Source organism: Lemur catta, chromosome 17 (assembly GCF_020740605.2).
Source record: "Lemur catta isolate mLemCat1 chromosome 17, mLemCat1.pri, whole genome shotgun sequence".
NCBI classification, from domain to species: domain Eukaryota; kingdom Metazoa; phylum Chordata; class Mammalia; order Primates; family Lemuridae; genus Lemur; species Lemur catta.
Window position 1 is genome coordinate 29,065,409 of NC_059144.1, and position 23,528 is coordinate 29,088,936.

At 43.9% G+C, this 23,528-nt stretch overlaps 1 long non-coding RNA gene across 2 annotated transcripts; it reads right to left on the reverse strand.

The window, feature by feature from the left end:
• Positions 1-11,224: 11,224 nt before the first annotated feature.
• LOC123622576 lies at positions 11,225-14,745 on the reverse strand. 2 transcript variants are annotated; one of them, XR_006729550.1, is made up of 3 exons: positions 14,070-14,745; positions 12,883-13,025; positions 11,225-12,312 (listed from the first exon to the last, which is right to left on the reverse strand). It is a non-coding gene; the product is annotated as an uncharacterized LOC123622576 (long non-coding RNA). The 2 variants fall into 2 exon arrangements; XR_006729549.1 differs by having other exon boundaries at positions 12,883-13,145.
• Positions 14,746-23,528: the final 8,783 nt, after the last annotated feature.

A 23,528-nucleotide genomic window follows, 5' to 3' on the forward strand; every position in this document is an offset into this window, starting at 1 on the left:
AAGGAAGCCAGCTGCCATGTCCTGGGGCATGAGGCCTTGTGCCTGTCCATGTGGGTGAACCATCTCCATCCTGGAAGTGGATCCTGAAGTTCCACGAAGCCTCCAGGTGGCTGCAGCCCTTGCCGACATCTTGACAGCAACCTCCTAAGAGATGGAGGCAGAAATGCCCAGATCACCTGCCCCCAAATTCCTGACCCACCCACAGAAACTGTACCAGGTAATAAATGTTTACTGTAGTCTGAAGCCGCTAAACTTCTAGGTTATTTATTATGCATTAACAGATAACTGATGTATGTAGCTTTAAAAGTCTCTCATTGGACTTTTTATAAAATAAAGGTTATTTTCTAAACTCACATTGTACTTAGTCCTTTTTTAAAAAAAAATCCTTGGCCTGGCAAGGTGGCTCATGCTTGTAACCCTAGCACTCTGGGAGGCTGAGGCGGGCGGATTGTTTGAGCTCTGGAGTTCGAGACCAGCCTGAGCAAGAGCGAGACCCCGTCTCTACTAAAAATAAAAAGAAATTATATGGACAGCTAAAAATATATATAGAAAAAATTAGCCAGGTATGGTGGCACATGCCTGTAGTCCCAGCTACTTGGGAGGCTGAGGCAGGAGGATTGCTTGAGCCCAGGAGTTTGAGGTTGCTGTGAGCTAGGCTGATGCCACGACACTCTAGTCCGGGCAACAGAGTGAGACGCTGTCTCAAAATAAATAAATAAATAATAAAATAAATAAATAAAAATCCTTAACTTTCATCATGATTTTTGTCCCCTTTTTCTTTCTTCTTCTTTTTTTTTTTAGAGATGGGGGTCTCACTATGTTGCCCTGGCTGGTCTTGAATTTATGGCCTCAAGCGATCCTTCTACCTCGGCCTCACAAAGTGCTGAGATTACTGGCGTGAGCCATCACTCCCAGCCGACCCCCTTTTTCTTTTAAGACTTATTTTGACATGGGCTGGCAAAGGGTTGGGGGCAGACATTTTTTATTCCCAGCTTCCCTCTGACTCCGGAGGACTCCTCAGCTGGGGTGAGGATGATACTGAAAGAGCCTCACGTCCCCAGGAGACTGGGAAAAATAACCGCTCCAATGCTGCTCTGCAGGATCACAGGCTTCAACTTGCACATCTGATTTGCTTGACAGTGTTAACATGTCCTACCCCGCAGGCCTCATGTAAGGAATCTCATGGCATGAAACTTGTAGAATGGGGCCTGGCACAGAGTATGGTCTCACTCAATGTCAGCTCTTCATTACTCAACGCTGGTGGAGCATTAAGAACACCTGTGGATGGTTAAAGACCACGCTGCAGATAATTTCCATTAGAACCTCTGGGGTGGGGCCTGGGCTTCAGCGGGGTGTTTGTTTTGTTTTGTTTTGTTTTTTAAGCTCCCTAGGTGATTCCATTACGTGGCCTGGGCTGAAAACTGCTCCCTTAGGGAGAATGGAGGCTGCAATTTCTCAAGAGCTAGATCACATAGATAAATTCCCGATTTGATAAAATGTTCCCACCAAGTTTCTCTTGGGTCCTCCTGAAAGATTCCCCAAGGCGGAGTTTTCTTGTGTATGTCAGAACCCAGGGTCAGGAAAAACATAGCTACGGGAACTCTGTTCAGGTAGAGGAAAAGTTCATACGGACTCACCCTACCCCCTTCCTCACTCCCTTGGAGGAGGCCCCTTCCCAGAAAACCTTTCTGGGAAAACCCTCCTTTGGTGTCTCTAAGGAACCGAGGGCAAGTGATATAGCAATGTAAGAATTTACCTACTATTAAGCACTGATTATGGTATGTAATATAAGATTATTTAGGGCCTGGAGAGGTGGCTCACACCTGTAATCCCAGCACTTTGGAAGGCCGAAGGAGGAGGATCACTAGAGCCCAGGACTTTGAGGTTGCAGTGAGCTATAATGATGCCACTGCACTCCATCAGGGTGACAGAGCAAGGCCCTGTCTCAAAAAAAAAAAAAAAAAAAAAAAAAAAATTTAAAACAAGTCACTGCAGGCTATGGGGAAACACATGCCTATAGTCCCAGCTACTTGGAGGCTGAGGCTGCAGGATCACCTGAGTTCAGGAGTTCTGGGCTGTAGGCACTATGTGAGTTGGATGTCCACACTAAGTTCGACATCAGTATGGTCACCTCCAAAGAATGGGGAACCACCAGGTTGCCTGAAGAGGGGAGAACCACCTCAGCTTGGAACAGGTCAAAACTCCCGTGCTGATTAGTAGTGGGATTGCAGCTGTGAATAGTCATAGCCCTGCAGCTGGGGTAAAGTATCGAGATCAGATCCCATCTCAAAAACAAACAAACAAACAAAAAAAACCCCACAAAATATAGTTTATCCTAAATATGGTTTAATAGTTGGAAAATTGTTCATGTCATGTCGTTTTCCTAAACATATGGAGAGGTAAGAGACCTAAAACTGTGAATATGGGACAAGGAAGGAATGCTTTAAAATCAGCCCTCAAATCAATCTGTGTAATACACCATATTAATAGAATGAGGAGCAAAAAACCACACGATCATCTTAATGCAGAAAACGCATATGACAAAATTTAATGCTCCTTCATGATAAAAATACTCAGCAAACTAGGAATAGAAGAAAACTACCACAACATCATAAAAGTCATATATGTAAACCTCACAGTGAACATCATACTCAATGGGGAAAGACTGAAAGTTTTTCCTCTAAGACGAGGAACAAGACAAGGATGCCCATTTTCATCACTTCTAAGAAAAGAAAGAAAAGTATCCAAGTTGGAAAAGAAGTAGGGAAATTATTCATCCACAGATGATATGATCTTACATGTAGAAAACCCCAAAAAACGACAACAAAAAATTTGTTGGAACTAATAAATTTAGCAAAGCAGCAGGATACAAAATCAACAAAAATGTTGTGTTTCTATACACTGAAAAAGAGCAATCTGAAAAAGAAATTAAGAAAATAATTCCATTTATAATAACATAAAAGAACAAAATACTTAAGAAGTAACTGAGGAAGTGAAAGCCTTGTACAATGAAAACTATAAAACATTACTGAAAGTAATTTAAGAAGACATAAATAAATGGAAAGATATCCCATGTTTATGGATTAGAAGACTTAATATTGATAATATCTTAATACTAGCCAAAGTGATCTATAAATTCAGTGTAATCCCTATCAAAAATCCTAATGACATTCTTTGTAGAAATAGAAAAATCCACCCTAAAATTCACGTGCAGTCTTAAGAGACCCCAAATAACCAAAACAATCTTGAAAAAGAAGAATACAAGTTGAAGGGTTCAAATTTCCTGATTTCAAAACTTACTACAAAGCTGTAGTAATTAGGCTGGGGTTGGTGGTGCCAGTAATTCCACCTTGGGAGGCTGAGGCAGGAGGACTGCTTGAGCCCAGGGAGTTCAAGATCAGCTTAGGCAACATGGCAAGAACCCCATCTCTCATTTTAAAAAAAAAGCTACAGTAATTTAAACAGTGTGGTACTGGCATAATGACAGACATGTAGACAAATGGAACAGAACAGAGAGCCCAGAAATAAACTCCCACATATATGGTCAAATGATTTTTGACAAATGTGCCAGGACCATTGAGTGTGGGAGGGGCAGTCCTTCCAACAAATGGTGCTGAGAAAACTGGATATTCACATGCAAAAAGTGAAGGTGTACCCTTACCTAACACCATATAAAAAATTAACTCAAAATGGATGAAAAACCTAAATGTAAGAGCTACAACTATAAAAATCCTAAAAGAAAGCAATGGGAAAGCTTCACAACCTCATTAGATTTGGCAATGCTTTGGATATGACACCAAAGACACAGGCAACAAAAGAAAAAATAGGCAAATTGCACTTCATCAAAATTAAAATGTTTTGTACAGCAAAGACACTATCAAACAGAGGAAAAAAGGTTACCTACAGAATGGGAGAAAATATTTGCAAGGTTATTTATGGGGTACAGTGTGATAGTTCAATACATGTATATAACGTGCAATGAGCAAATCAGGGTAAATAGCAAATGCATCATAAATATTTATCATTTCTCTCTTCTAGCTGTTTGAAAATATATAATAAATTGTTAATTATAGTCACCCTACAGTGCTATATTTAGAACACTAAAACGTATTCCTCCTATCGAGTCATAATTAGTTAATTTATTTTATTTTATTTTTATTTTATTTTTTTTTTGAGACAGAGTGTCACTTTGTTGCCCGGGCTAGAGTGAGTGCCGTGGCATCAGCCTAGCTCACAGCAACCTCAGACTCCTGGGCTTAAGCGATCCTTACTGCCTCAGCTTCCCGAGTAGCTGGGACTACAGGCATGAGCCACCATGCCCGGCTAATTTTTTTGTATATATATTTTTTAGTTGGCCAGATAATTTCTTTCTATTTTTAGTAGAGACGGGGTCTCGCTCTTGCTCAGGCTGGTCTCGAACTCCTGACCTCGAGCGATCCACCCGCCTCGGCCTCCCAGAGCTAGGATTACAGGCGTGAGCCACCGCGCCCGGCCTAGTTAATTTATTTTAAAATTTTATTGACTTATTTATTTTTAGAGACAAGACCTCACTATGTTGCCCAGGTTAGTCCTGAGCTCCTGGCCTTAAGTGATCCTCCTACCTTTGCCTCCCAAAGTGCTGGGATTACAGACAGGAGCCTCTGCACCTGACAATTGTTAGATTTAATCCATTTGTTCTGGTTTCCTCCTGAGAAACACTAATTATATGCATGCTAGCATATCAGTCAGAGATTTCCAGGTCATGTTTCAGAAAACCCAGATACCAGAGGCTTAAATAAAATAGGGGGTTTACTTTGCTCAAATAATTTAATGTCCAGGGATGGGCAGCTAATGGTCTTGGTTCAGTGGCTTAACAACATTGGAGCCTAAAGCCCTGATTCCCTTTAGCCTTTTCCTCATGGTCAAAGTTTGACCTCTCTGGCGCCAGCCCCATCTCCCACAAAACTAAAATAATGTCAAGAAAGGAAAGCAGAGAATAGATATTTCAACTGTGTCTCTGACACAGCTTTGTGTTCTCTGCTCTTTATAATCCTGTATGTTCTTTTTTGTTGCATTCCAGGCAAATTTTTAAAGGTCATCCCCCAAAATGGATTTTAATTCTATTCTTGAATTTTAGTTTTCCTGCACTATTTTTTGATCTCATCCATCTTTCTCCTGACTTATCCTGCTGTCTTTTCATCTCAGCCATTTCTCTCTGTGTGACTTTCTGCTTGCTTTTCAAAGAAGTCAGTGTTTCTCTTTGCCTACTGAATGTGCTATAGTAGACACTTTTTGGAAATGCCTGCTCAATTTGTCATCCTTCCCACTTCTGTAAGAATAAGCTCTCTGGCCTTGGAGAAAGATTTTTATACTATGTAATCCTGCATCCTTGGCCCCAACTGATTGGACCAAGGGCAGCCACTCAACTCATACTAGCGGATTATCTCCCCTGGGAATATGACATGGAAACTTAAAGGCAATGTTGCAGCCTGAGCAGGAGCAAGACCCCATCTCTACAAAAAAGAGAAACATTAGCTGGGTGTGGTGGCACATACCTGTAGTCCCAGCTACTTGGGAGGCTGAGGCAGGAGGATTGCTTGAGCTCAGGAGTTTGAGGCTGCAGTGAGCTATGATTGTGCCACTGTACTCCAGCCTGGGAGACAGAGTAAGACCTTGTCTCTAAAAAAAAAAAAGGAATTATTATTTAACTTAAGTTTATATAATTTAATTCTTAATAATGGGTATGTTTAACAACTGCCCTACAAAATTCCGGAAAATAACAATTGGCTTTGCAGAGTCTGTGAGAGCTAGCGCCAGCACACCACTGCAGCCATCTTCTACAGGCAGAAAAAGCAGAGAAAGCCAATCTGTAGAGACAGAAAGAAAGAGAGAGGGAGGAGGGGGAGGAGGAGGAACAAAAAGAGCAGAAAGGAGGAGGAGAAGAAAACAAGAATGCAAAGGAAGGCAAAGACTGGTCCAACTTCCTGTTTCCAGTTCCTCCTCCAGCCTAACTGCATTTCTGCATTTTGTATGGATGGACCCATATCCTTGTCATGAATTCTGTCCTTTTCTTGTTTGAGCTGTTCAAATTTGTGAGCAGAACTGTAGTTACACAAATGCACTTTCCCCTGTGGTGGGCCATTTCCAGTTAGCCTCTTTCTGAGTCTCCCGGAAGCCATTTCCTTTTCCCAGTTTTATTTTTTCTCAGATCCAATGACATTTTTTTTCTTTTTCCCTCCCTCCCTCTCTCCCTCCCTCCCTCCCTTCCTTCCTTCCTTCCTTCCTTCTTTTTGAGACAGAGTCTTGCTCTGTTGCCCAGGCTAGAGTGCTGTGGCATCAGCCTAGCTCACAGCAACCTCAAACTCCTGGGCTCAAGCAATCCTACTGCCTCAGCCTCCTGAGTAGCTGGGACTACAGGTATGTGCCACCATGCCTGGCTAATTTTTTCTATATATTTTTAGTTGTTCAGCTAATTTCTTTCTATTTTTAGGGCATTTTTTTTTCTTGACTACTTTTTTGAACATCAGGTTCAGGGTAGTTTCTAGGAATCTGTGATTTTAATAATATCTGGGTAGTTCTTGACATCTTGTAAGTTTAGGAAATACCGAGGTGGGAGATCTTTAGGTCTCTGGACTGCTTAGACAAACCTCAGTGGCCACTGGCTCTCTGAAGGGCTCTCCAGGTTTTCTCTTTCTCTCATGCCCGATGTCCATCAGCAAAGCACCAGCAAATCATCTCAGCTCTACCTTCAAGATCTATTCAGGATCTGATCCCTTCTCACCATCCCCATTGCTCTCCTTGTTTTTAAGACACCCTCTTCTCTCCCTGCATTACTGCAGTCATCTCCTGGTGGGTCCCCTCTGCCACCCCTGCTTCCCTACACAACAGCCTAAGTCGTTCTTAAAAAAAAGTCAGATGAGACTTTAAAAAGTTTCTCTTCTGTCCAAAACCCTCTGTTACGGGCTGAATTATGTCCCCCTCCAATCCAATTCATATGTTGAAGTCCTAAGTCCCAGTACCCCAAAATGTAACTGTATTTGGAGATAGAGTCTTCAAAGAGGTAATTAAGTTAAAATGAGGTCATTAGGTTGGGGCCTAATACAATATGACTGATGTGCTTAGAAGAAGAGGAAAATTGAAAACAGACGTACAAAGGGAAGATCACGTGACATTGCAGGGGGAAGGCAGCCACCTACAAGCCAAGACAAGAGGCCTCAGGAGAAACCAGCCCTGCTGACACCTTGATCTTGGACTTCTCAGAATGCTGAGAATTCTGTTGTGTAAGCCCCCCAATCAGTGTTTGTTATGACAGCCCTAGTGAACTAAAACACCCACCGAGAAAAAGCCAAAGCTCTTACTCAAACCTCCCAAGACCTAAATGATAAATTTACCAGACTTGGTGTCCACTGCTTGGAAATTCATTGTTTCAGCCAATCGGAAGGCTGAAGAATTGCCATTGTTCCATGGAAACTGGATTAACAGAGTTAATGATGCAACAGGAAAAATCCAGCATTGGAAAGAAAATTAGCCATCAATTAATATTAACCTGGTTTAATAAATTAAAATCTCATCTCAGAAAGTTTAGCCAACTCTGGCTCCTTCCCTCTGTGACTGCTCTGCCCTGTAGTGGAGATCATGGAAACAATCGTGGAGCTCTTTGTAGACCGGGCAGGACCACACAGATCCCCCAAGTCATTAGAACAGGGTATCGAAGGTGGGTTAAGAGCTGAGATAAATCAACACAGGCAATTACTTGGTGGTTTATGGCTCATTTCAACTGAAGGACCATAAATCTCTAGCCCGGTTGCACTGTTTCCATTGAGATGTCAACAGCGCTGAAAGGAGGTTGAGAAAGCTGGTTGGCTTCTCTCTGGGGCAGGCAGCAGATGTTACCTTCTGGAAAATTAGCTGTTTCCTATAACTGGCACTGTAACTCCTCGTGAAGAGAGGGCAGCCAGACTGAAATGATCGGTGTTTGGGAGGAGGCAGGGAAGGAAAGGAGCAAGTGATGGTTTGGGCCCAGAGCATGCATGAAGATGCGGCGGGTGCTGGCGGTGCTGTCCAGATCCTGCTTACCTGCTGTCTCCGTCTCTCAGGCTGCCACAACAAAGTCCCATAGACCAGGTGGCTTAGACACAGAAATGTATTTTCTCGCAGCTCTGGAGGATGGGATTCCAAGATAAAGGCATCAGCAGGCTTGGTTTCTCTGCAGACCTCTCTCCTTGATTTGCAGGCTGTCATCTACGAATTGTCATCATGCTGTGTCCTCACGTGGTCTCTTTCCTCTCTGCATGTGCACTCCTGCTGTGTCCTGATTTCCTCTTCATTTTTTTTTTTTTTTCTTTTTGAGATAGGGTCTGGCTCTGTTGCCCCCCCTGCCCCGCTAGAGTGCAGGGGCGTTATCACAGCTCAGTGCAACCTCAAACTCCTGGGCTCTAGCTCAAGTGTTCCTCCGGCCTTGGCCTCCCAGAGTGCTAGGATCATAAGTGTGAGCCATTGTGCCTGGCCTAATTTCCTCTTCTTAGGAGGACATCAGTAAGGTTGGATTAGAGGCCACCCTAATGACCTCATTTTAACTTAATTACCTCTTGAAGGGCCCTATCTCCAACTAGAGTCACATTCTGAGGTCCTGGGAGTAGGACTTCAACGTGGGAATTTTCGACCGGGCTTGGTGGCTCACACCTGTAATCCTAGCACTCTGGGAGGCCAAGGTGGGAGGATCGCTTGAGGTCAGGAGTTCAAGACCAGCCTGAGCAAGAGGGAGAACCCATTTCTACTAAAAATAGAAAAAATTAGCCAGGTGTGGTGGTGCATGCCTGTAGTCCCAGCTACTCGAGAGGCTGAGGCAGGAGGATCGCTTAAGCCCAGGAGTGTGAAGTTGCTGTGAGCTAGGCTGATGCCATGGCACTCTAGCCTGGGCAACAGAGCAGGACTCTGTCTCAAAAAAAAAAAAAAAAAAAAATGTGAATTTTCAAGGCATGCAATTCAGCCTGTACAGCTGCCTGCTGCGTCCCTCCCTCAGCTGCTGGGAGTGTTGGCTGCTAGTAGTGACTTACAACTACCCTCTTCTCCAGAGAATTAGTCTTGGCCAACCAGGGTGGCCTTACATGAGAGGTTACCCACCCCCAGCATCCTGCAACCAGTGCTGACACTGTCACATAAAGGCTGGTCCTCTTGCCAGAAGGTGAGACCAACACTGTGATGCTATTCATGCCCATGAGCTCGCTGAGGGATCACATTAAGCTAGAGTCTAGACAAAAACCACATCTGTGCACACATCACTAATTGATCGTGGCACTCTTTCCCAGTGGGCAGAGATGTAGTCTCAGATTTCTTCTCAACACAGTGCTCTAGGACCTTGCTACTCAAAATATAGTCCCAGGACTGGCAGCAGCTGCATTACCTGGGAGCTTGTGAGAAATACAGAATCTCAGATCCTACCCTGAACTCATTGAATCAATCCTGCATTCCCAGGTGATTCACTTCCACGAGGAAGTCTAAGAAGTGCTGGCGTAGGCAGCCGCTACCAATCAAAGTCATTCTATGGGATGAAATGTGTGTCCTCTGTATTTCAGTCCTTGGTCCTGTCCTTTTCCGTGTATTTTCCATGCTTATTTCTGTGTTGAATGAGGACAGGTAGCAGGCTGATCTGATTTGCCAACAGCAAGAATCCCAGAGGGGTGGCTGAGACACTGGATTGCAGAATCAGGGTACAAACGCACTGAGAGGATGGAGCAAAGGACTGACTCTAACAGTTGGGCTAAATAAAGTTTGATCAAGACAAACATGACAGAGACAAGGGGCATTGCTCCCTGCATTCTGATGAGCACCACGTTGACTTCATAGGCTACTAGGGAGGGACACTGAGAGACTCAAACATCTCCAGAGAGGGATCCCAGGACAATGAGGGCAGCCACAGCTGTCCCACTATGAGTGTCTAACTGAGAGCTGTTCTTCCTTTCCCATCTCAGCATGTGATGGCAGTGGTGGGGGAGCAGGTGGAAGAGTGAGGTATCCAAATGCTTGAGAAGCCCCCAGAGGACCAAAAAGTCTCCAGGGGAAGATTGCACACTTCCCCTGACCCCCTGCCCAGGGACCACTAAGTAACTTCTACGAAACATTTAGCAGCCATCCTGTGAAACAAGAACTAAAATTTCTTCAAGGAAGATCAGAGAACAGACCTAAGACAGGTGGATTAAAGTTCCAGAAAAGTAAAAAGTCATACGGGCTGTGTATACATACATGTGTACACACACATGTGTACTCTATGATCACAATGCAATAGAATTAAAAATTTATAACAAAAATTTAGTACAAAAATTGTTAACCTGGAACTTTTTATAAAAGCTTTCTAAATGATTCTTGATTTTAAGAGAAAACAAAAACACAAATGATAAACTATTTAGAAATAAACCATAACTACAGAGCTGCATATCAAAATCTAGCTGTGGTCAAAGCAGCACTCCGGAAAGTGCATACCCACAGGTGCACTGACAGCAAAACTGACATTAGGTGAATTAAATTTTCAACCTAAGAATCTAGCAAAATAAATCCAGAGGAAGTATAAGCAGAAATTACTAAAGATACAAGCAAAAATAAATAAAATGAAAATAAAATCCAATAATAAATGTTATCAATCAAACCAAAGACTAATTCATCGAAAGAAAAACAATGAAATAGATATTTTTGAAAAGGACAATCAGGCTGAGCATGGTGGCTCACACCTATAATCCTAGCACTCTGGGAGGCTGAGGTGGGAGGATCACTTGAGGTCAGGAGTTCGAGACCAGCCTGAGCAAGAGCGACACCCTGTCTCTACTAAAAATAGAAAAATTAGCTGGGCCTCGTGGCATGTGCCACTACTTGGGAGGCTGAGGCAAGAGAATGGCTTGAGCCCAGGAATTTGAGGTTGCAGTGACCTATGATGACACCACTGCACTCTAGCCCGGGTGACAGAGAAACAGAGAAAGACCCTGTCTAAAAAAAAGAAAGAAAGAAAGAAAGAAAGAAAGAAAGAAAGAAAGAAAAGAAAGAAAGAAAGAAAGAAAGAAAGAAAGAAAGAAAGAAAGAAAGAAAGAAAGAAAGAAAAGGATCATCAAAGAAAAAAAGGTGTGAAAAGAAAAATAACATTTGTAATAAGAAAGACCAAAGAACAGATACTGAAGATTTTTAAAAATACTAGGCACAATTTGATAGCAATAAATTAAAAAATTTAGACAGAGTTATGGTTTATTTGTGAATGAAATACAAATATCCAATAAATATATGAATAGATGAAAATATTAAAGGAAAGCAGGTTTAGTCTCATTATAAGGACTAACTTCCTAACACATTGGAATGATCCACGCATGGCATGAAATCTGTCATAGGAAGGAGCAGGCTCAGAGGCTGGCTGACAGGGGAACACTTGTCAGGAGGAGGGGGGCTGGTGCTCCTGGGGGATCAGAACAGAGAATTCTGTTTCTGTGATGTCCACGATCCACCTCCCTTGGCTGTTTGTTGTTTCCACCAGCGGCCCTTGTTGTGGGCAGCAGAGTTGCTCTAACGATCTCTTTGAGGCTAGCAAGCAGGGGAGCGGCAGCCGTGAGTGGCCTGTTTTCCTGGCCAGGAGGAGGCCAGGCGGCCAGAGCAGAGGTCCCCACCACTCCTCACTCCTCGCCACCACCAGCCTCCCTGGTCTGCTGGACACGTATGGGGATGCTTCTGATCTGATTGGGTTAAGGTCAGGACCCAGCAACTGGGCTCTGGGGCAGGGCTGCAGTCCTAGAGAAGCATGAAGGACAGGAAGTGACCAATCCACAAACTGGACCAAAGGGGCCATGACTCACTGGTTGTGTGGGGGCAGGGATCACGCCCCTGCCATGCCAAATACTGCAACTGTAGGTCAGACAGAAGTGCACCGGAGTTGAGCAATGCCATGATGGGGAGTTGGGCTGCATCAGAGACCCCTGTCCCTGGGAGAAGCAGGGGCCGATCCGAGCAAGGAGGGGGGCTGCTATGATGTGCAAGAAACCCACAAAGTTCCCAGCTTTGGCATTCTGCTCAGGCCTTGCCCCTCCCCTCCGCTGTATTCTGCCCATACACCCATGTTGGCCCAGATTGGGAAACCTCACAGCCTTGCTCAGTCATGGTCAGGTTAGTCAAGGCCAGTAAACCAAGCGGGTGATGCATCATTGCCACACTGGCATGCCTCCTTCTGGACCGGGCTGGGACTGGCCAGCCAAGTCCCAGGGTGAGTCACTCTTCGTTGGAGGACACTGCCTTCCCCTGATGGAGGATGTGAAGTGCTGCTTTGTCCTCCTAGAGTTCCAGAGCATCCCAGAAAAGGAAAGACTGGGGAGCAGAGAAAAGAGAACATTTCTTTAAAAATGAAAACATCAAAACCCCAAACATAACCAAGGTGCCTCCTTCTGGTGTTACTCACACCTGTGATTCACAAAGTTACACCTTGAATGTCTCTGGGCTCGGACGGAACGTCACTGACCCCAGCCAGACCTCATCATCCCTTGCGGACATGAGTGTGTTCATCTCCCCACTGACCTCTTTGTTTTCAATCTCCTGCCCCCACCTCTAGGGTCCCAGCTGCCCACCCATACACCCTGAGCCCCTGTGTAAAGCTTCTAGGTGCTCCCACTGACTCCAAAGTGAAGCTGATATTCCACCCTGTCTAAGCTTGGGTAACTGCAGAAGTAGACTCGGGTATGGGTAGTTTGTTTGGAAGTGATTCCAGGAAGTGGACAAGTGAGACAGGGCAGGAAGGAAAGCCAAGGAAGTGTAGATTATCACTGTGGGCGGCAGGCCCATCCTGCCGGGGACTCTGATGAGCTGTGTAGGAGACAATTCAGAATTATCCAGTGACAGATGGGGAAACTGAGGCAGATACCCACTGATTCCTGCACTCACTGGTTGAGGATTGTCCTTGACACGCTAGAGCCCCAGATTGTCCAGACTCCTGTACAAAGGCTGAGCAAGCTTCTGTGGTGCTGAAGAAAATCCTGAGGTTTTTGCAGTGGGACTGGTCACATGTCCTGGAACTGTCCCCCACGCTGCAGATGAAGGTACCACAATGTCAACAATGTTCTGGCTCCTTGCCTTCTTGCTTCACCGCCCATCATCAAGATCTCTCCATGGTTGCAAGGTCAGCACTGCAGCTCCAGCCCTCACATCTGGGTCCCAAGAAGGGGGAAAGGTAAAAGAATACCTTGCAGCTGAGAGTTCCCTTTCTGAGGAGCTTTTCCCAACAACTTCTGCCTACATTCCATTGGCCAGAACCCAGTCACATGCATGCTGAGAAACACAGTTTGTATGTTAGAGGCCACATTAAGCAACATTATCTGGTAGTTTTATTACTTGTGCAGCTGAGATTGGTTCTATTACTAAAGAAGGGGAATTGGGCATAGGGCTGGGCATGTAGCCATCTGTACCACCCTGCAGTCCCTTTGTGAGAACACGAGCATCCTGGCCTCTTCAGCATCACTCTCAGTACCAAAGATGGGAGGAAGAGGAAGGGAATCCTGCTCACAGGAACGAGGAGGGGAGGCCTCTGTGACATTCTCACCATTTGCAGAAAGAGTAGCATGGGGGTGAGAGGACAGCTGGGAATTACCTTCTCTTGGACATCCAGAGCATTCCCTCCACATAGCCTCTCAGTAGGGGAAACTTCTCTGCTGTATTTTACAACCCAAGTCATTTTCATACTCAAATACTTACTCCTGGGACATTTTCAGTTTAGCACTTTTTTTTTTTTTTTGAGACAGAGTCTCACTTTATTGCCCAGACTAGAGTGCTGTGGCGTCAGCCTAGCTCACAGCAACCTGAAACTTCTGGGCTCAAGCAATCCTTCTGCCTCAGCCTCCCACGTAGCTGGGACTACAGGCATGTACCACCATGCCTGCCTAATTTTTTCTATATATTTTTAGTTATCCAGCTAATTTCTTTCTATTTTTAGTAGAGATGGGGGTCTAGCTCTTGCTCAGGCTGGTCTCAAACTCCTGAGCTCACGGGATCTACCAGCCTTGGCCTCCCAGAGTGCTAGGATTACAGCGTGAGCCACCACGCCCAGTCTAGTTTAGCACTTTTTACATACTTACCAACCTCAGTCAGGTGATGCCTTCATTCCTCTTTCTTCTGGAAGCCTGGAGCTGTGTCCTCTTTGGGATTCCTTCCCCTGATGTGGCCCATCATGGATGGTGTGGCCATTGGACCCTGGTGACCAGCTTTGCCCCTGTGGAGTGGCTTTGAGACTCTGAGAAAGAGATACCCCCTCTCAATAGCACCGTAAGTTTTGCCTGTATCATTTCACCTCTTCAACCCACAGGAATCCTAATTGTCAAGAAGCCATGTCTTACACATTTGGGCACCCCACACACCTCCCAAAGGCCTGTGGGAGGCAGGAGCTTAAGATCTTCTTGTTCTTGCTTGGTTACTTATGACCTGTTACTCAATGAGAGACTAAGCTAAATTATCTCCAAAGAGGGCAGCTGCCACTGTTTCCTTCTCTCCCTATATGTGAATGCTGCAACTCACTTAAAGAGGCATAGCCTAATTCCCCCTTCTCTGAATCAAGGCTGGACTTGTGACTGAAGAGTGGAAAGGACATCTTGGGGCTTCAGGACTCAGTCTTGAGAAGCCCCGCAGGTCTCATCTGGCTACCTTGCAATGTTTACTCTTGAGATACTCCTCAGATCCCGGCTGCCATGCTCTGTGGACTCTCAAGCCACCTGGAAGGCCAGGTGTAGGCTCTCCAATTGATTGCCCCAACTGAGTTCTCAACAGACAATTAGCATCATCTGTCAGCCATATACATGCGCCATCTTGAGTTGGGATCCAATCAAGTCTTCAGATAACCACAGATAAACAACATCTGACCACAGCCACGTGAGAGGCCCAAGTGAGAACTGCTGAGCTGAGCTCAGTCAACTCATGGAATCGTAAGACACAAAAATCAATTGTTTAGCCATGAAGTGTTAGGGGCATTTGTAATGTAGAAATAAATAAACACAAGAGTGACTAAGCCAGGAAGAGAAACCTAAATTTGTCTTGATCACCTAGGAATCCTGCTCGTGAGAAAGCACTGCCCAGCTTACCTACCTGCCATACTCCTGCTTCAGGTGAGCTAAGGGCTGAGGCAGGTGACAGGTGGCATCCTTCTACCACTGTGGTTCCATTCAGCCAGGTGTAAGCAGAAAGCAGTATTTAATTATTAAGAGGGCAGAGACCCAACAAATATTTGCATGAAAGGATTTTTGTTCACCCTGTGCAAATGATCTGGCAGATTTTGTTTGTTGGTTGGTTCTCTTTGTTGTTACTGCTCTGGAGCAAATGTGAGAGAAAAAAAGAAATAGTCTTCTTAGAAGATGTATGGGATTTTTTATTTGTTTATTTTTCCTTATTTTTCAGGAGCTGACACTGCCCTATTTCCAGGTGAACAGCAATGGAACGGTTGTCGGGAGCTATTCAAAAGTCAGCTGATCATACCCCCAGATGCCCCAGAAGTGATGTCAGCTTGGGAGTGGAGATATATTTGAGTCGAGCCATTAGTGAATGCCTCAGCTCAGGAAGCATGCATCGCTGGGCTATATGTGTGTTACTGTACAGCAAGTGCAACCAAGAACACACCAAAACCCAGACAGATGCAGAAAAGGGTGTGGGTAAGTGGACATGGAGAGCTGGAGAAGGGGGGGCATGAATATACATATAGGGTTATACAGATTTATAGTTAGAGTGATATATATAATAAGATGAATATAGACAAGAGTATGTGGATTTAGAGACAGAGATATACGGAAAATGTAAAGAGGTTTTCTATATATTTGAGAGCGTATTTACCCATATGTGGTAAATACCAGTATCTGGCTGGCCTGAAGGTAGTTAGTTATCTTACTTGATTGTTCACAGTCAGTTACAGATTGAACTCCTTGTTCTATTACTTTCCCCCCTCCTCACTACTGCACTTGACTAGTCTTAAAAAAAAAATACAGGTATCTGTATGGTAGGTAGATGTTTTTTCTGGAGAGACAAGGTTGAGATAGAATGAAGCTGGGTGCGGTGGCTCACGCCTGTAATCCTAGCACTCTGGGAGGCCAAGGAGGGAGGATCCCTTGAGTTCAGGTGTTCAAGACCAGCCTGAGCAACATAGTGAGACCTCATTTCTACAAAAAATAGAAAAAATTAGCCAGATGTGGTGGCACTCACTTGTAGTCCCAGCTACTCGGGAGGCTGAGGCAGGAGGATCACTTGAGCCCAGGAGTTTGAGGTTGCTGTGAGATACAATGACCCCACTGCACTCTAGCTAGGGTGACAGAGCAAAACTCTGTCTCCAAAAAAAAAAAAAAAGAATGTTGAGCGGGATGGTAATTGTAAAAGTATTTCTGAAAGTTTCTTTACTGTTGTTATCTTTTCAATAAAAATTATGGTTATGGAATGGAAACTGCCAAGAAACCTGGAAATATTCTTAATGTCAAGGTTGAGAACTGGTATACAGAATAGCCCATGTACTGTGAGTGTGATTATGTACAAGAATATGTTCAAATGACAAAAACTGGAATGAAATATGCGAAATATGCAAAGATTGTGTTAGGGGAGTGGGTTGGGTGATTACTTTGATCTATAATTTTTGTTGTTGTTTTTGCATTGTTTTTCAATAAGCACAATTGAAAGGTGAAAGGTGGGTAGAAAAGAGAGAGTCAATTAAGCAGCAAAATTTTTTTTTTTTTTTTTTTTTTTGAGACAGAGTCTCATTCCATTGCCCGGTCTAGAGTGCCTGTGGCGTCAGCCTAGCTCACAGCAACCTCAAACTCCTGGGCTCAAGTGATCCTCCTGCCTCAGCCTCCTGAGTAGCTGGGACTACAGACATGCGCCACCATGCCCGGCTAATTTTTTTCTATATATTTTTTAGTTGTCCAGCTAATTTTCTTTGTATTTTTAGTAGAGATGGGGTCTTGCTTTGCTCAGGCTGGTTTCGAACAAGCAGCAAAATTTTAAAACCTGGCTTGCCCAAGCAGGGGCAGTGGCTTGTCTTGATGCTGGTCTGTGGTTGTGTCTCGAGACCCAGGAGACACTAAGTTTGGCCTCTAAGTTCCCCCAGAGCAACTTACAGCATCCTGACGGGTAGATGCTGACGTGGAGGTTTTCCCAGTCTTTCTGCAGGAAACCATGCCAGAAATTCAACATGAGAAAAGACTGACGCATTCATGCTCTTGCTTCCTCATTCAAGGAGGTCTGACAGCCCCACATTTAGGCTGCCCAAGGCCAACAGTCCTTGGCCCTTTACAGGCCCCTGTTGGAACTCTTTCACATCTACGTGCCCAGAATAGCCCCAGGACCACCCATCCTCACGTAGCTCTGTGATACTGTCAAAGGCAGCTTAAGCCCTGCCAAGGTCCAGGAATCAGGAGGGGGACAATAATCTAGAGGTACCCTCAGAGAGAGAGCTATGAATGGAAGACAAGGCTGAGAAACAGTGGGAGAAAAAGTACCGGGATGTGCCAGGCTGCAGAGACCCTGGGGTCCACCTTAATTGTAGAGATAGAAGCTTCTTGCCTGAGAATGTTCTTAAAGGGCTGCGACTCTACCTGCTGAGTAGCACTATCACCTATCTTCAAGGTCCCTCCCAGACAAATCAACCCTCACTCATGCTCCCACATGGACCCTGATGGGTTTAAGACGTGGCGGCCATTGCTCTGGTCATCACAGCCAGGAAACCCAAACAGATCCAGCACACGAGGCATCTGCATGGGTTTCCAGGAAGAAAGAGCCTCCCGGGGAAGAAAGGCCATGAATGAGGAAGGATGTAGTCCATAACCACTCGTGCTGTCCCAGCCTGCCTAGGAAGGGAGGCAACATCCGGAGACAGTGCTGGGACAGGAAGAAAGAGAAACTGGGCTTGGTCACGTCATCTGAGCCCTGGGAAGAGGACTCTTCTGATACAGAAGTCCCCAAATTCCCTTTTACTATTTAGCCAATTTGAGGTTTTTTTTTTCTTCCCAATTTGTACCCTTAAGAGTCCTGAATGATTCATTGGCTCTCTTTGGAAGTGGCCCTATTTTGAGATTCTTTGGTTTATTTTTGGAGACAAGAGTCTCACTCCATCACCCTGGCTAGAGTGCCGTGGCGTCAGCCTAGCTCACAGCAACCTCTAACTCCTGGGCTCAAGCGATCCTTCTGCCTCAGCCTTCTGAGTAGTTGGAACTACAGGCATGCGCCACCATGACCGGCTAATTTTTTCTATTTTTAGTAGAGACAGGGTCTTGCTCTTGCTCAGGCTATTTTGAGATTATTTTAAGGAGTTCTTTAAGACATCCTGGATGCTCCATTTATTGTATAAGGGTGAATCAAAAAGAATCTTTTCCCCTAGAGGGAAGGAGGAGAGGGAATTAGTGCTTAGTGAGTATAAAGTTTCAGTTTTGCAAGATGAAAAAGTTCTAAAGATCTGTTTCACAACACTATGGAACCACACACTTAAAAATGGTTAAGATGGTAAATTTAATGTTATGTGTTCTTTACCATAATAAAAAAATCATGTAGAATGCAGGTGTATACATTTATCTAAGTGCATCAGGCTGCATAGCTAAGATGGATACATTCTATGGTAATAGACTGTACCCTAGTAAAGTTGATTTAAAGTTGTAAAATAAAAATGAAAAGAATCTTTTTCCCACAGGGGTCCAACCTCACAACATCCTGTGAGATCATGTTTTGTAATTGCACCCAACCACTTCACTGGACAGGGAGTGTCCTAAGGGACACTGTGGCCTGGTTGTTATTGGACCCCAGATGCAGTGACTTGAGGGTCAACTATTAAATACTGTTGTATGGATGGACTCACCAGTGTGTAGATACCAGTTATGTAACAGGCATCTGTATATATTCTGCCTGTATCTATTCTCAGATTGTTATTCTTTAAAATCATTCATTCATTCTTTCACTCATTATTTACTGAGCAGCAGCTAGCTGACAGGCACTATCCTAGGTGTTGAGGATACACGGTGACCAAAATAGAAAAAGATCTGTGCCCTTGTGGATTGCATTCTAGTAGGGGAACTACTTATAAATAAGATAAATAAAATAGATACTATGATAGATGGTGGTAAGTATTAAGGAGAAAAATAAATCAGGATCCGGGATACAGAGCATGGGAGATGGGGTTTAGCCTCGCTGAGAAGGTGGCGTTTCAGTAAAGACTTCATGAATGAACCACAGAAGTCACCCTCACTGCCTTGTGGAAGTACAACCCGGCCTGAGCACTAAGGAAATTGACCTAGGAGAAAAGGGAGGATGCAGACACGTCAGTTACACACAGCCCGGCCAGGTTCATGGCTTCATGTGTGTGTCCTGTACAGTCACACAGGGATCCACCGTTAGAAGGTCCCCATGTTTGGTTTAATGCTCTGCTGTTGCCACCTTGACTGACTTTCTTCCTTTTGTTTCTTCCTTTCTTTCTCTCTCCTTCCTTCCTTTTCTTGTTCTTCTTTCTCTTTCCTCTTTCTTTCTTTTCTATATTTCCTTCCTTCCTTCCTTCCTTTCTTCCCTCCCTTCCTCTCTTTCTTTCTTCTTTCTTTTCTTTCTTTCAACAGGGTCTTACTCTGTTGTCCAGGCTGGAGTGCAGTGACATCATCATAGCTCACTGCAGCCTCCAACTCCAGCCTCCCAAGTAGCTGGGACTACAGGCATGCCACCATACCCAGTTTATAATGCCATTTAATATCAAAGGAGTTAAATATTTCAAGATTCTCCTTTAAAATTTTTTTCAGGCTATTACCATATCTTTAATTTCTAGATAGTTTTCAGAATCAGTTTGTCAAGTCACCCCACTCCTATGTGATTTTGATTAGAAGGGAATTGCATTTGCAGAGGAATTTATATTTCTTTACAATATTTTTTTAATATCTCATTAAGGTTTTATGATTTTCTTCAAATATATTAACTTCCTACTAATTTGATCTCCAAGGATTTCGTTTTATAGTTAGTGTAAATGAGACTCATATTATGTTTCCTAAATGTTATTCTAGTATAGTAGAAGTGCTCTCAATTTTTATATTCTTTGTAACCATATATCCTATTAAATTCTCTTGGCTGAGTATGGTGGCTGACACCTGTAATCCTAGCACTTTGGGAAGCTGAGGCAGCAAGAGGATCACGTGAGCCCAGGAGTTCAAGACCAGCCTTGGCAACATAGCAAGACCCCATCTCTACAAAAAATAGAGACACCTGTAGTCGTGTGCACCTGTAGTCTCAGCTACCTGGGAGGCTGAGGCAAGAGGATCGCTTGAGCCTAGGAATTTGAGATTACAGTGAGCTATGATGATGCCACTGCACTCTACCCATAGTGACAGAGTGAGACTCTGTCTCAAAAAAAAAAAATTATCTTACGAGGCCTAATAGCTTTTTAAAAAATTCTATTTTTGGCCAGGGGCGGTGGCTTACGCCTGTAATCCTAGCACTCTGGGAGGCCAAGGTGGGCGGATTGTTTGAGCTCAGGAGTTTGAGACCAGCCTGAGCAAGAGCAAGACCCCGTCTCTACTAAAAATAGAAAGAAATTATACAGACAGCTAAAAATATATACATAAAAAAAAAGTAGCCGGGCATGATGGCACATGCCTGTAATCCCAGCTACTTGGGAGGCTGAGGCAGTAGGATTGCTTAAGCCCTAGAGTTTGAGGTTGCTGTGAGCTAGGCTGATGCCATGGCACTCTAGCCCGGGCAACAGAGTGAGACTGTCTCAAAAACAAACAAACAACAAAAAAGTAAAAAAAAAAAAAATTCTATTTTTTTCTTTTTGTAGGTTACAATCAACTTATTTACAAATTATGATTAGTCTCTCATTCTTTTTTTCATTTTATTTTATTTTTTTTTTTTACCAACTTTATACTTCTCATTTCTGCTGTGGGAGTGAAACTTACTGTGTTAACTGATGCACTTTTCATTTCCACTATTTTCAGTGACCCCATGACTGTTTCTCTCCAGCCTGGCAGCAGCTAGGGTGTTCTTTGTCTACTGGCTTAGGGAAGGAATGACACAGCAGAATGTAGGAAAAGGAAGTCAAGTTCTTGGAATTTGTAGTGTCTAAAGCCCTTATCAGACTTGGAACTGCAGATGAGGAGGTGATGGAGCTTCTATACTAGGTTACTCAGTGTAATGACCCCTGCTGGTCCATGAGCTGCTGCTATCCATGATGAGTTAAGCACAGATCTTGAGAACAAATATGTAGAAGCTTTTATAGCAATTTTCTGTTGCCACAATATCCAAGGGCTTGATTGGCAGACTCATCTCACTGAGCGAGCCATGTACAGGCCAAAAATATTAATCCATGACAACTGGAAGTAAAACAAAGTTGGTCTTTCTTCTTACATTTTTTTTTTTTTTTTTTTTTTGAGACAGAGTCTCACTCTGTTGCCCAGGCTAGAGTGCCATGGCCTCAGCCTAGCTCACAGCAACCTCAAACTCCAGGGCTCAAGCGATCCTTCTGCCTCAGCCTCCCAAGTAGCTGGGACTACAGGCATGCACCACCATGCCCGGCTAATTTTCTCTGTATATATTTTTAGTTGTCCATATAATTTCTTTCTATTTTTAGTGGAGACGGGGTCTCACTCTTGCTCAGGCTGGTCTCAAACTCCTGAGCTCAAACAATCTGCCTGCCTCAGCCTCCCAGAGTGCTAGGATTACAGGTGTGAGCCACCGCACCCGGCCATCTTACATGTTTTGATATGTACTTCTTTAGACTAACTAAAAGTGTCTAGATTCAGAGAAAGAAGACAGTTAGAGACAAACAGGTAGGTTCGAAACTGCCATTATGTCCCTGCATCCTGTCCTCCACCCCAGAAGCCCGAGCATTGCCACAAATGGGTGGTGGAGGATGGAAGGGGCCAGCTGCCAGTAGCAGAGCCAGATATCCTCAATAGACCAGGAAACTGGAATCTGAAGGGTCAACGTAGAGTCTAGGAAGGAGCAAGATCCTATCATTTCTTTGGGCAGTGACAAGGCTGTGGGCACAGCTGGGCAGACGGGTCTGGACAGCCCACACAGTTCCCGTGCGCCCCAGCATGGGGCTAAAGCAGCAGAACAACTTGACGTGTGTCCAGAAGGAGCCCAAAGGCAATGAAGAATTGAACACTCCCACCAAATGGGCACAAAGGCCACCTTAAGCTCCTAGGTGCCCAAATGGGGTGCAGAAGGAGCTGAGAGACACAGACCTGAAGAACATTCATAGCTGAAAACAAGTAATAATGCAGCAGCTACCTGTATGTACTAATACTCGGGGTCTAGACAAGACAAAGTGTCTCTTAGCAAACACCAGTGGGGACAGATGCCTCTCCTCCCTGGAGGCCTTGACACTAAGTGACACCCTCTCTCCTCAGATGAGATGGCAAAGCTGTCAGGAAGGGGAACGCTCTCATAATGACCAAGAGTAAATTTCCATCACCTGGGAAAATGATGACTCATGATTGAAATTCAAAGGAATTTTTTAAAAAGCAGAAAAAATTTGGAAAGCCTTATTTCTCGTAAACCTGAGTCTGCAGACTGAGATGCTTGCCTACTTTGGGTTTGCTTAATCAAAATAACAAAAGTTAGCAGGCACTTTTACCTTGTTTCTGATTTTAATAGGAATGCAGCTGGTATTTTTATCGTTAGAATGGCATTTGGTACTAATTCTTCATGTTCTTGATGATGTTAAAGTCCATCTTTTTCAAGTTAGCTAGAGAGTTTTAATATGACTTTTTATTAAATCAGGAATAGATGTTGAATTTTACCTAATGCCTTTTGGCATGTATCAAGGGAGTCATAAGATTTTTCTCCTTCAAGCTGTTAAGGTAATGAAGTACACAACAGATTTCCTTAAAATACCTTTGACTTTGCCTATTTGTTTTATTACATGGCTAGATTTTATCACCTTATAATTTCCTTACAATCTTAAAATCAATATTTATAGGTGAGTTTGGCATGTACATTTTTTTAAACATTCATTTGGACAAGCTTTGATATGGGGATTACAGCCAGCTTGTTAAACGAATGATGCCTCTAAACTTGTCTCATGCTTTAAATTCTAAAACGTAAAACTATTTACAGTTTTTCTTCAAGGTTTACTAGAAAATTTCCACAGCATTTTCTAACTGGGTCTGAAAATTTAGGGGTATAAGACCTTTGATGACCCTTTTCCTAACCTCCTGACTTAGTTGGTCTATTTAGATTTTCCATTTCTTCTTGAGTTTCATTAATTTATATTTAAAAAAATTTATTATTATTATTGAGATAGGGTCTCACTGTGTTGCCCAGGCTGGTCTTGAAATTCCTGGCCTCAAGTGATCCTCCCACTTACGCCTCCCAAAGTGTTGGGATTACAGGCGTGAGCCACTGTGCCCAGACTAATTTACATTTTCTTATTTTAAAAAAGTCCATTTCAAGCCAGGTACAGTGGCACACACCTGTAGTCACAGCAACTTGGGAGGCTGAGGCTGGAGGATCATTTAAGCCCAGGAGTTTGAGTCTAGCCTGGGCAACAGACTGAGACCCTGTCTTTAAGAAAAAAAAAAAAAGTCCATTTTACTTTGATT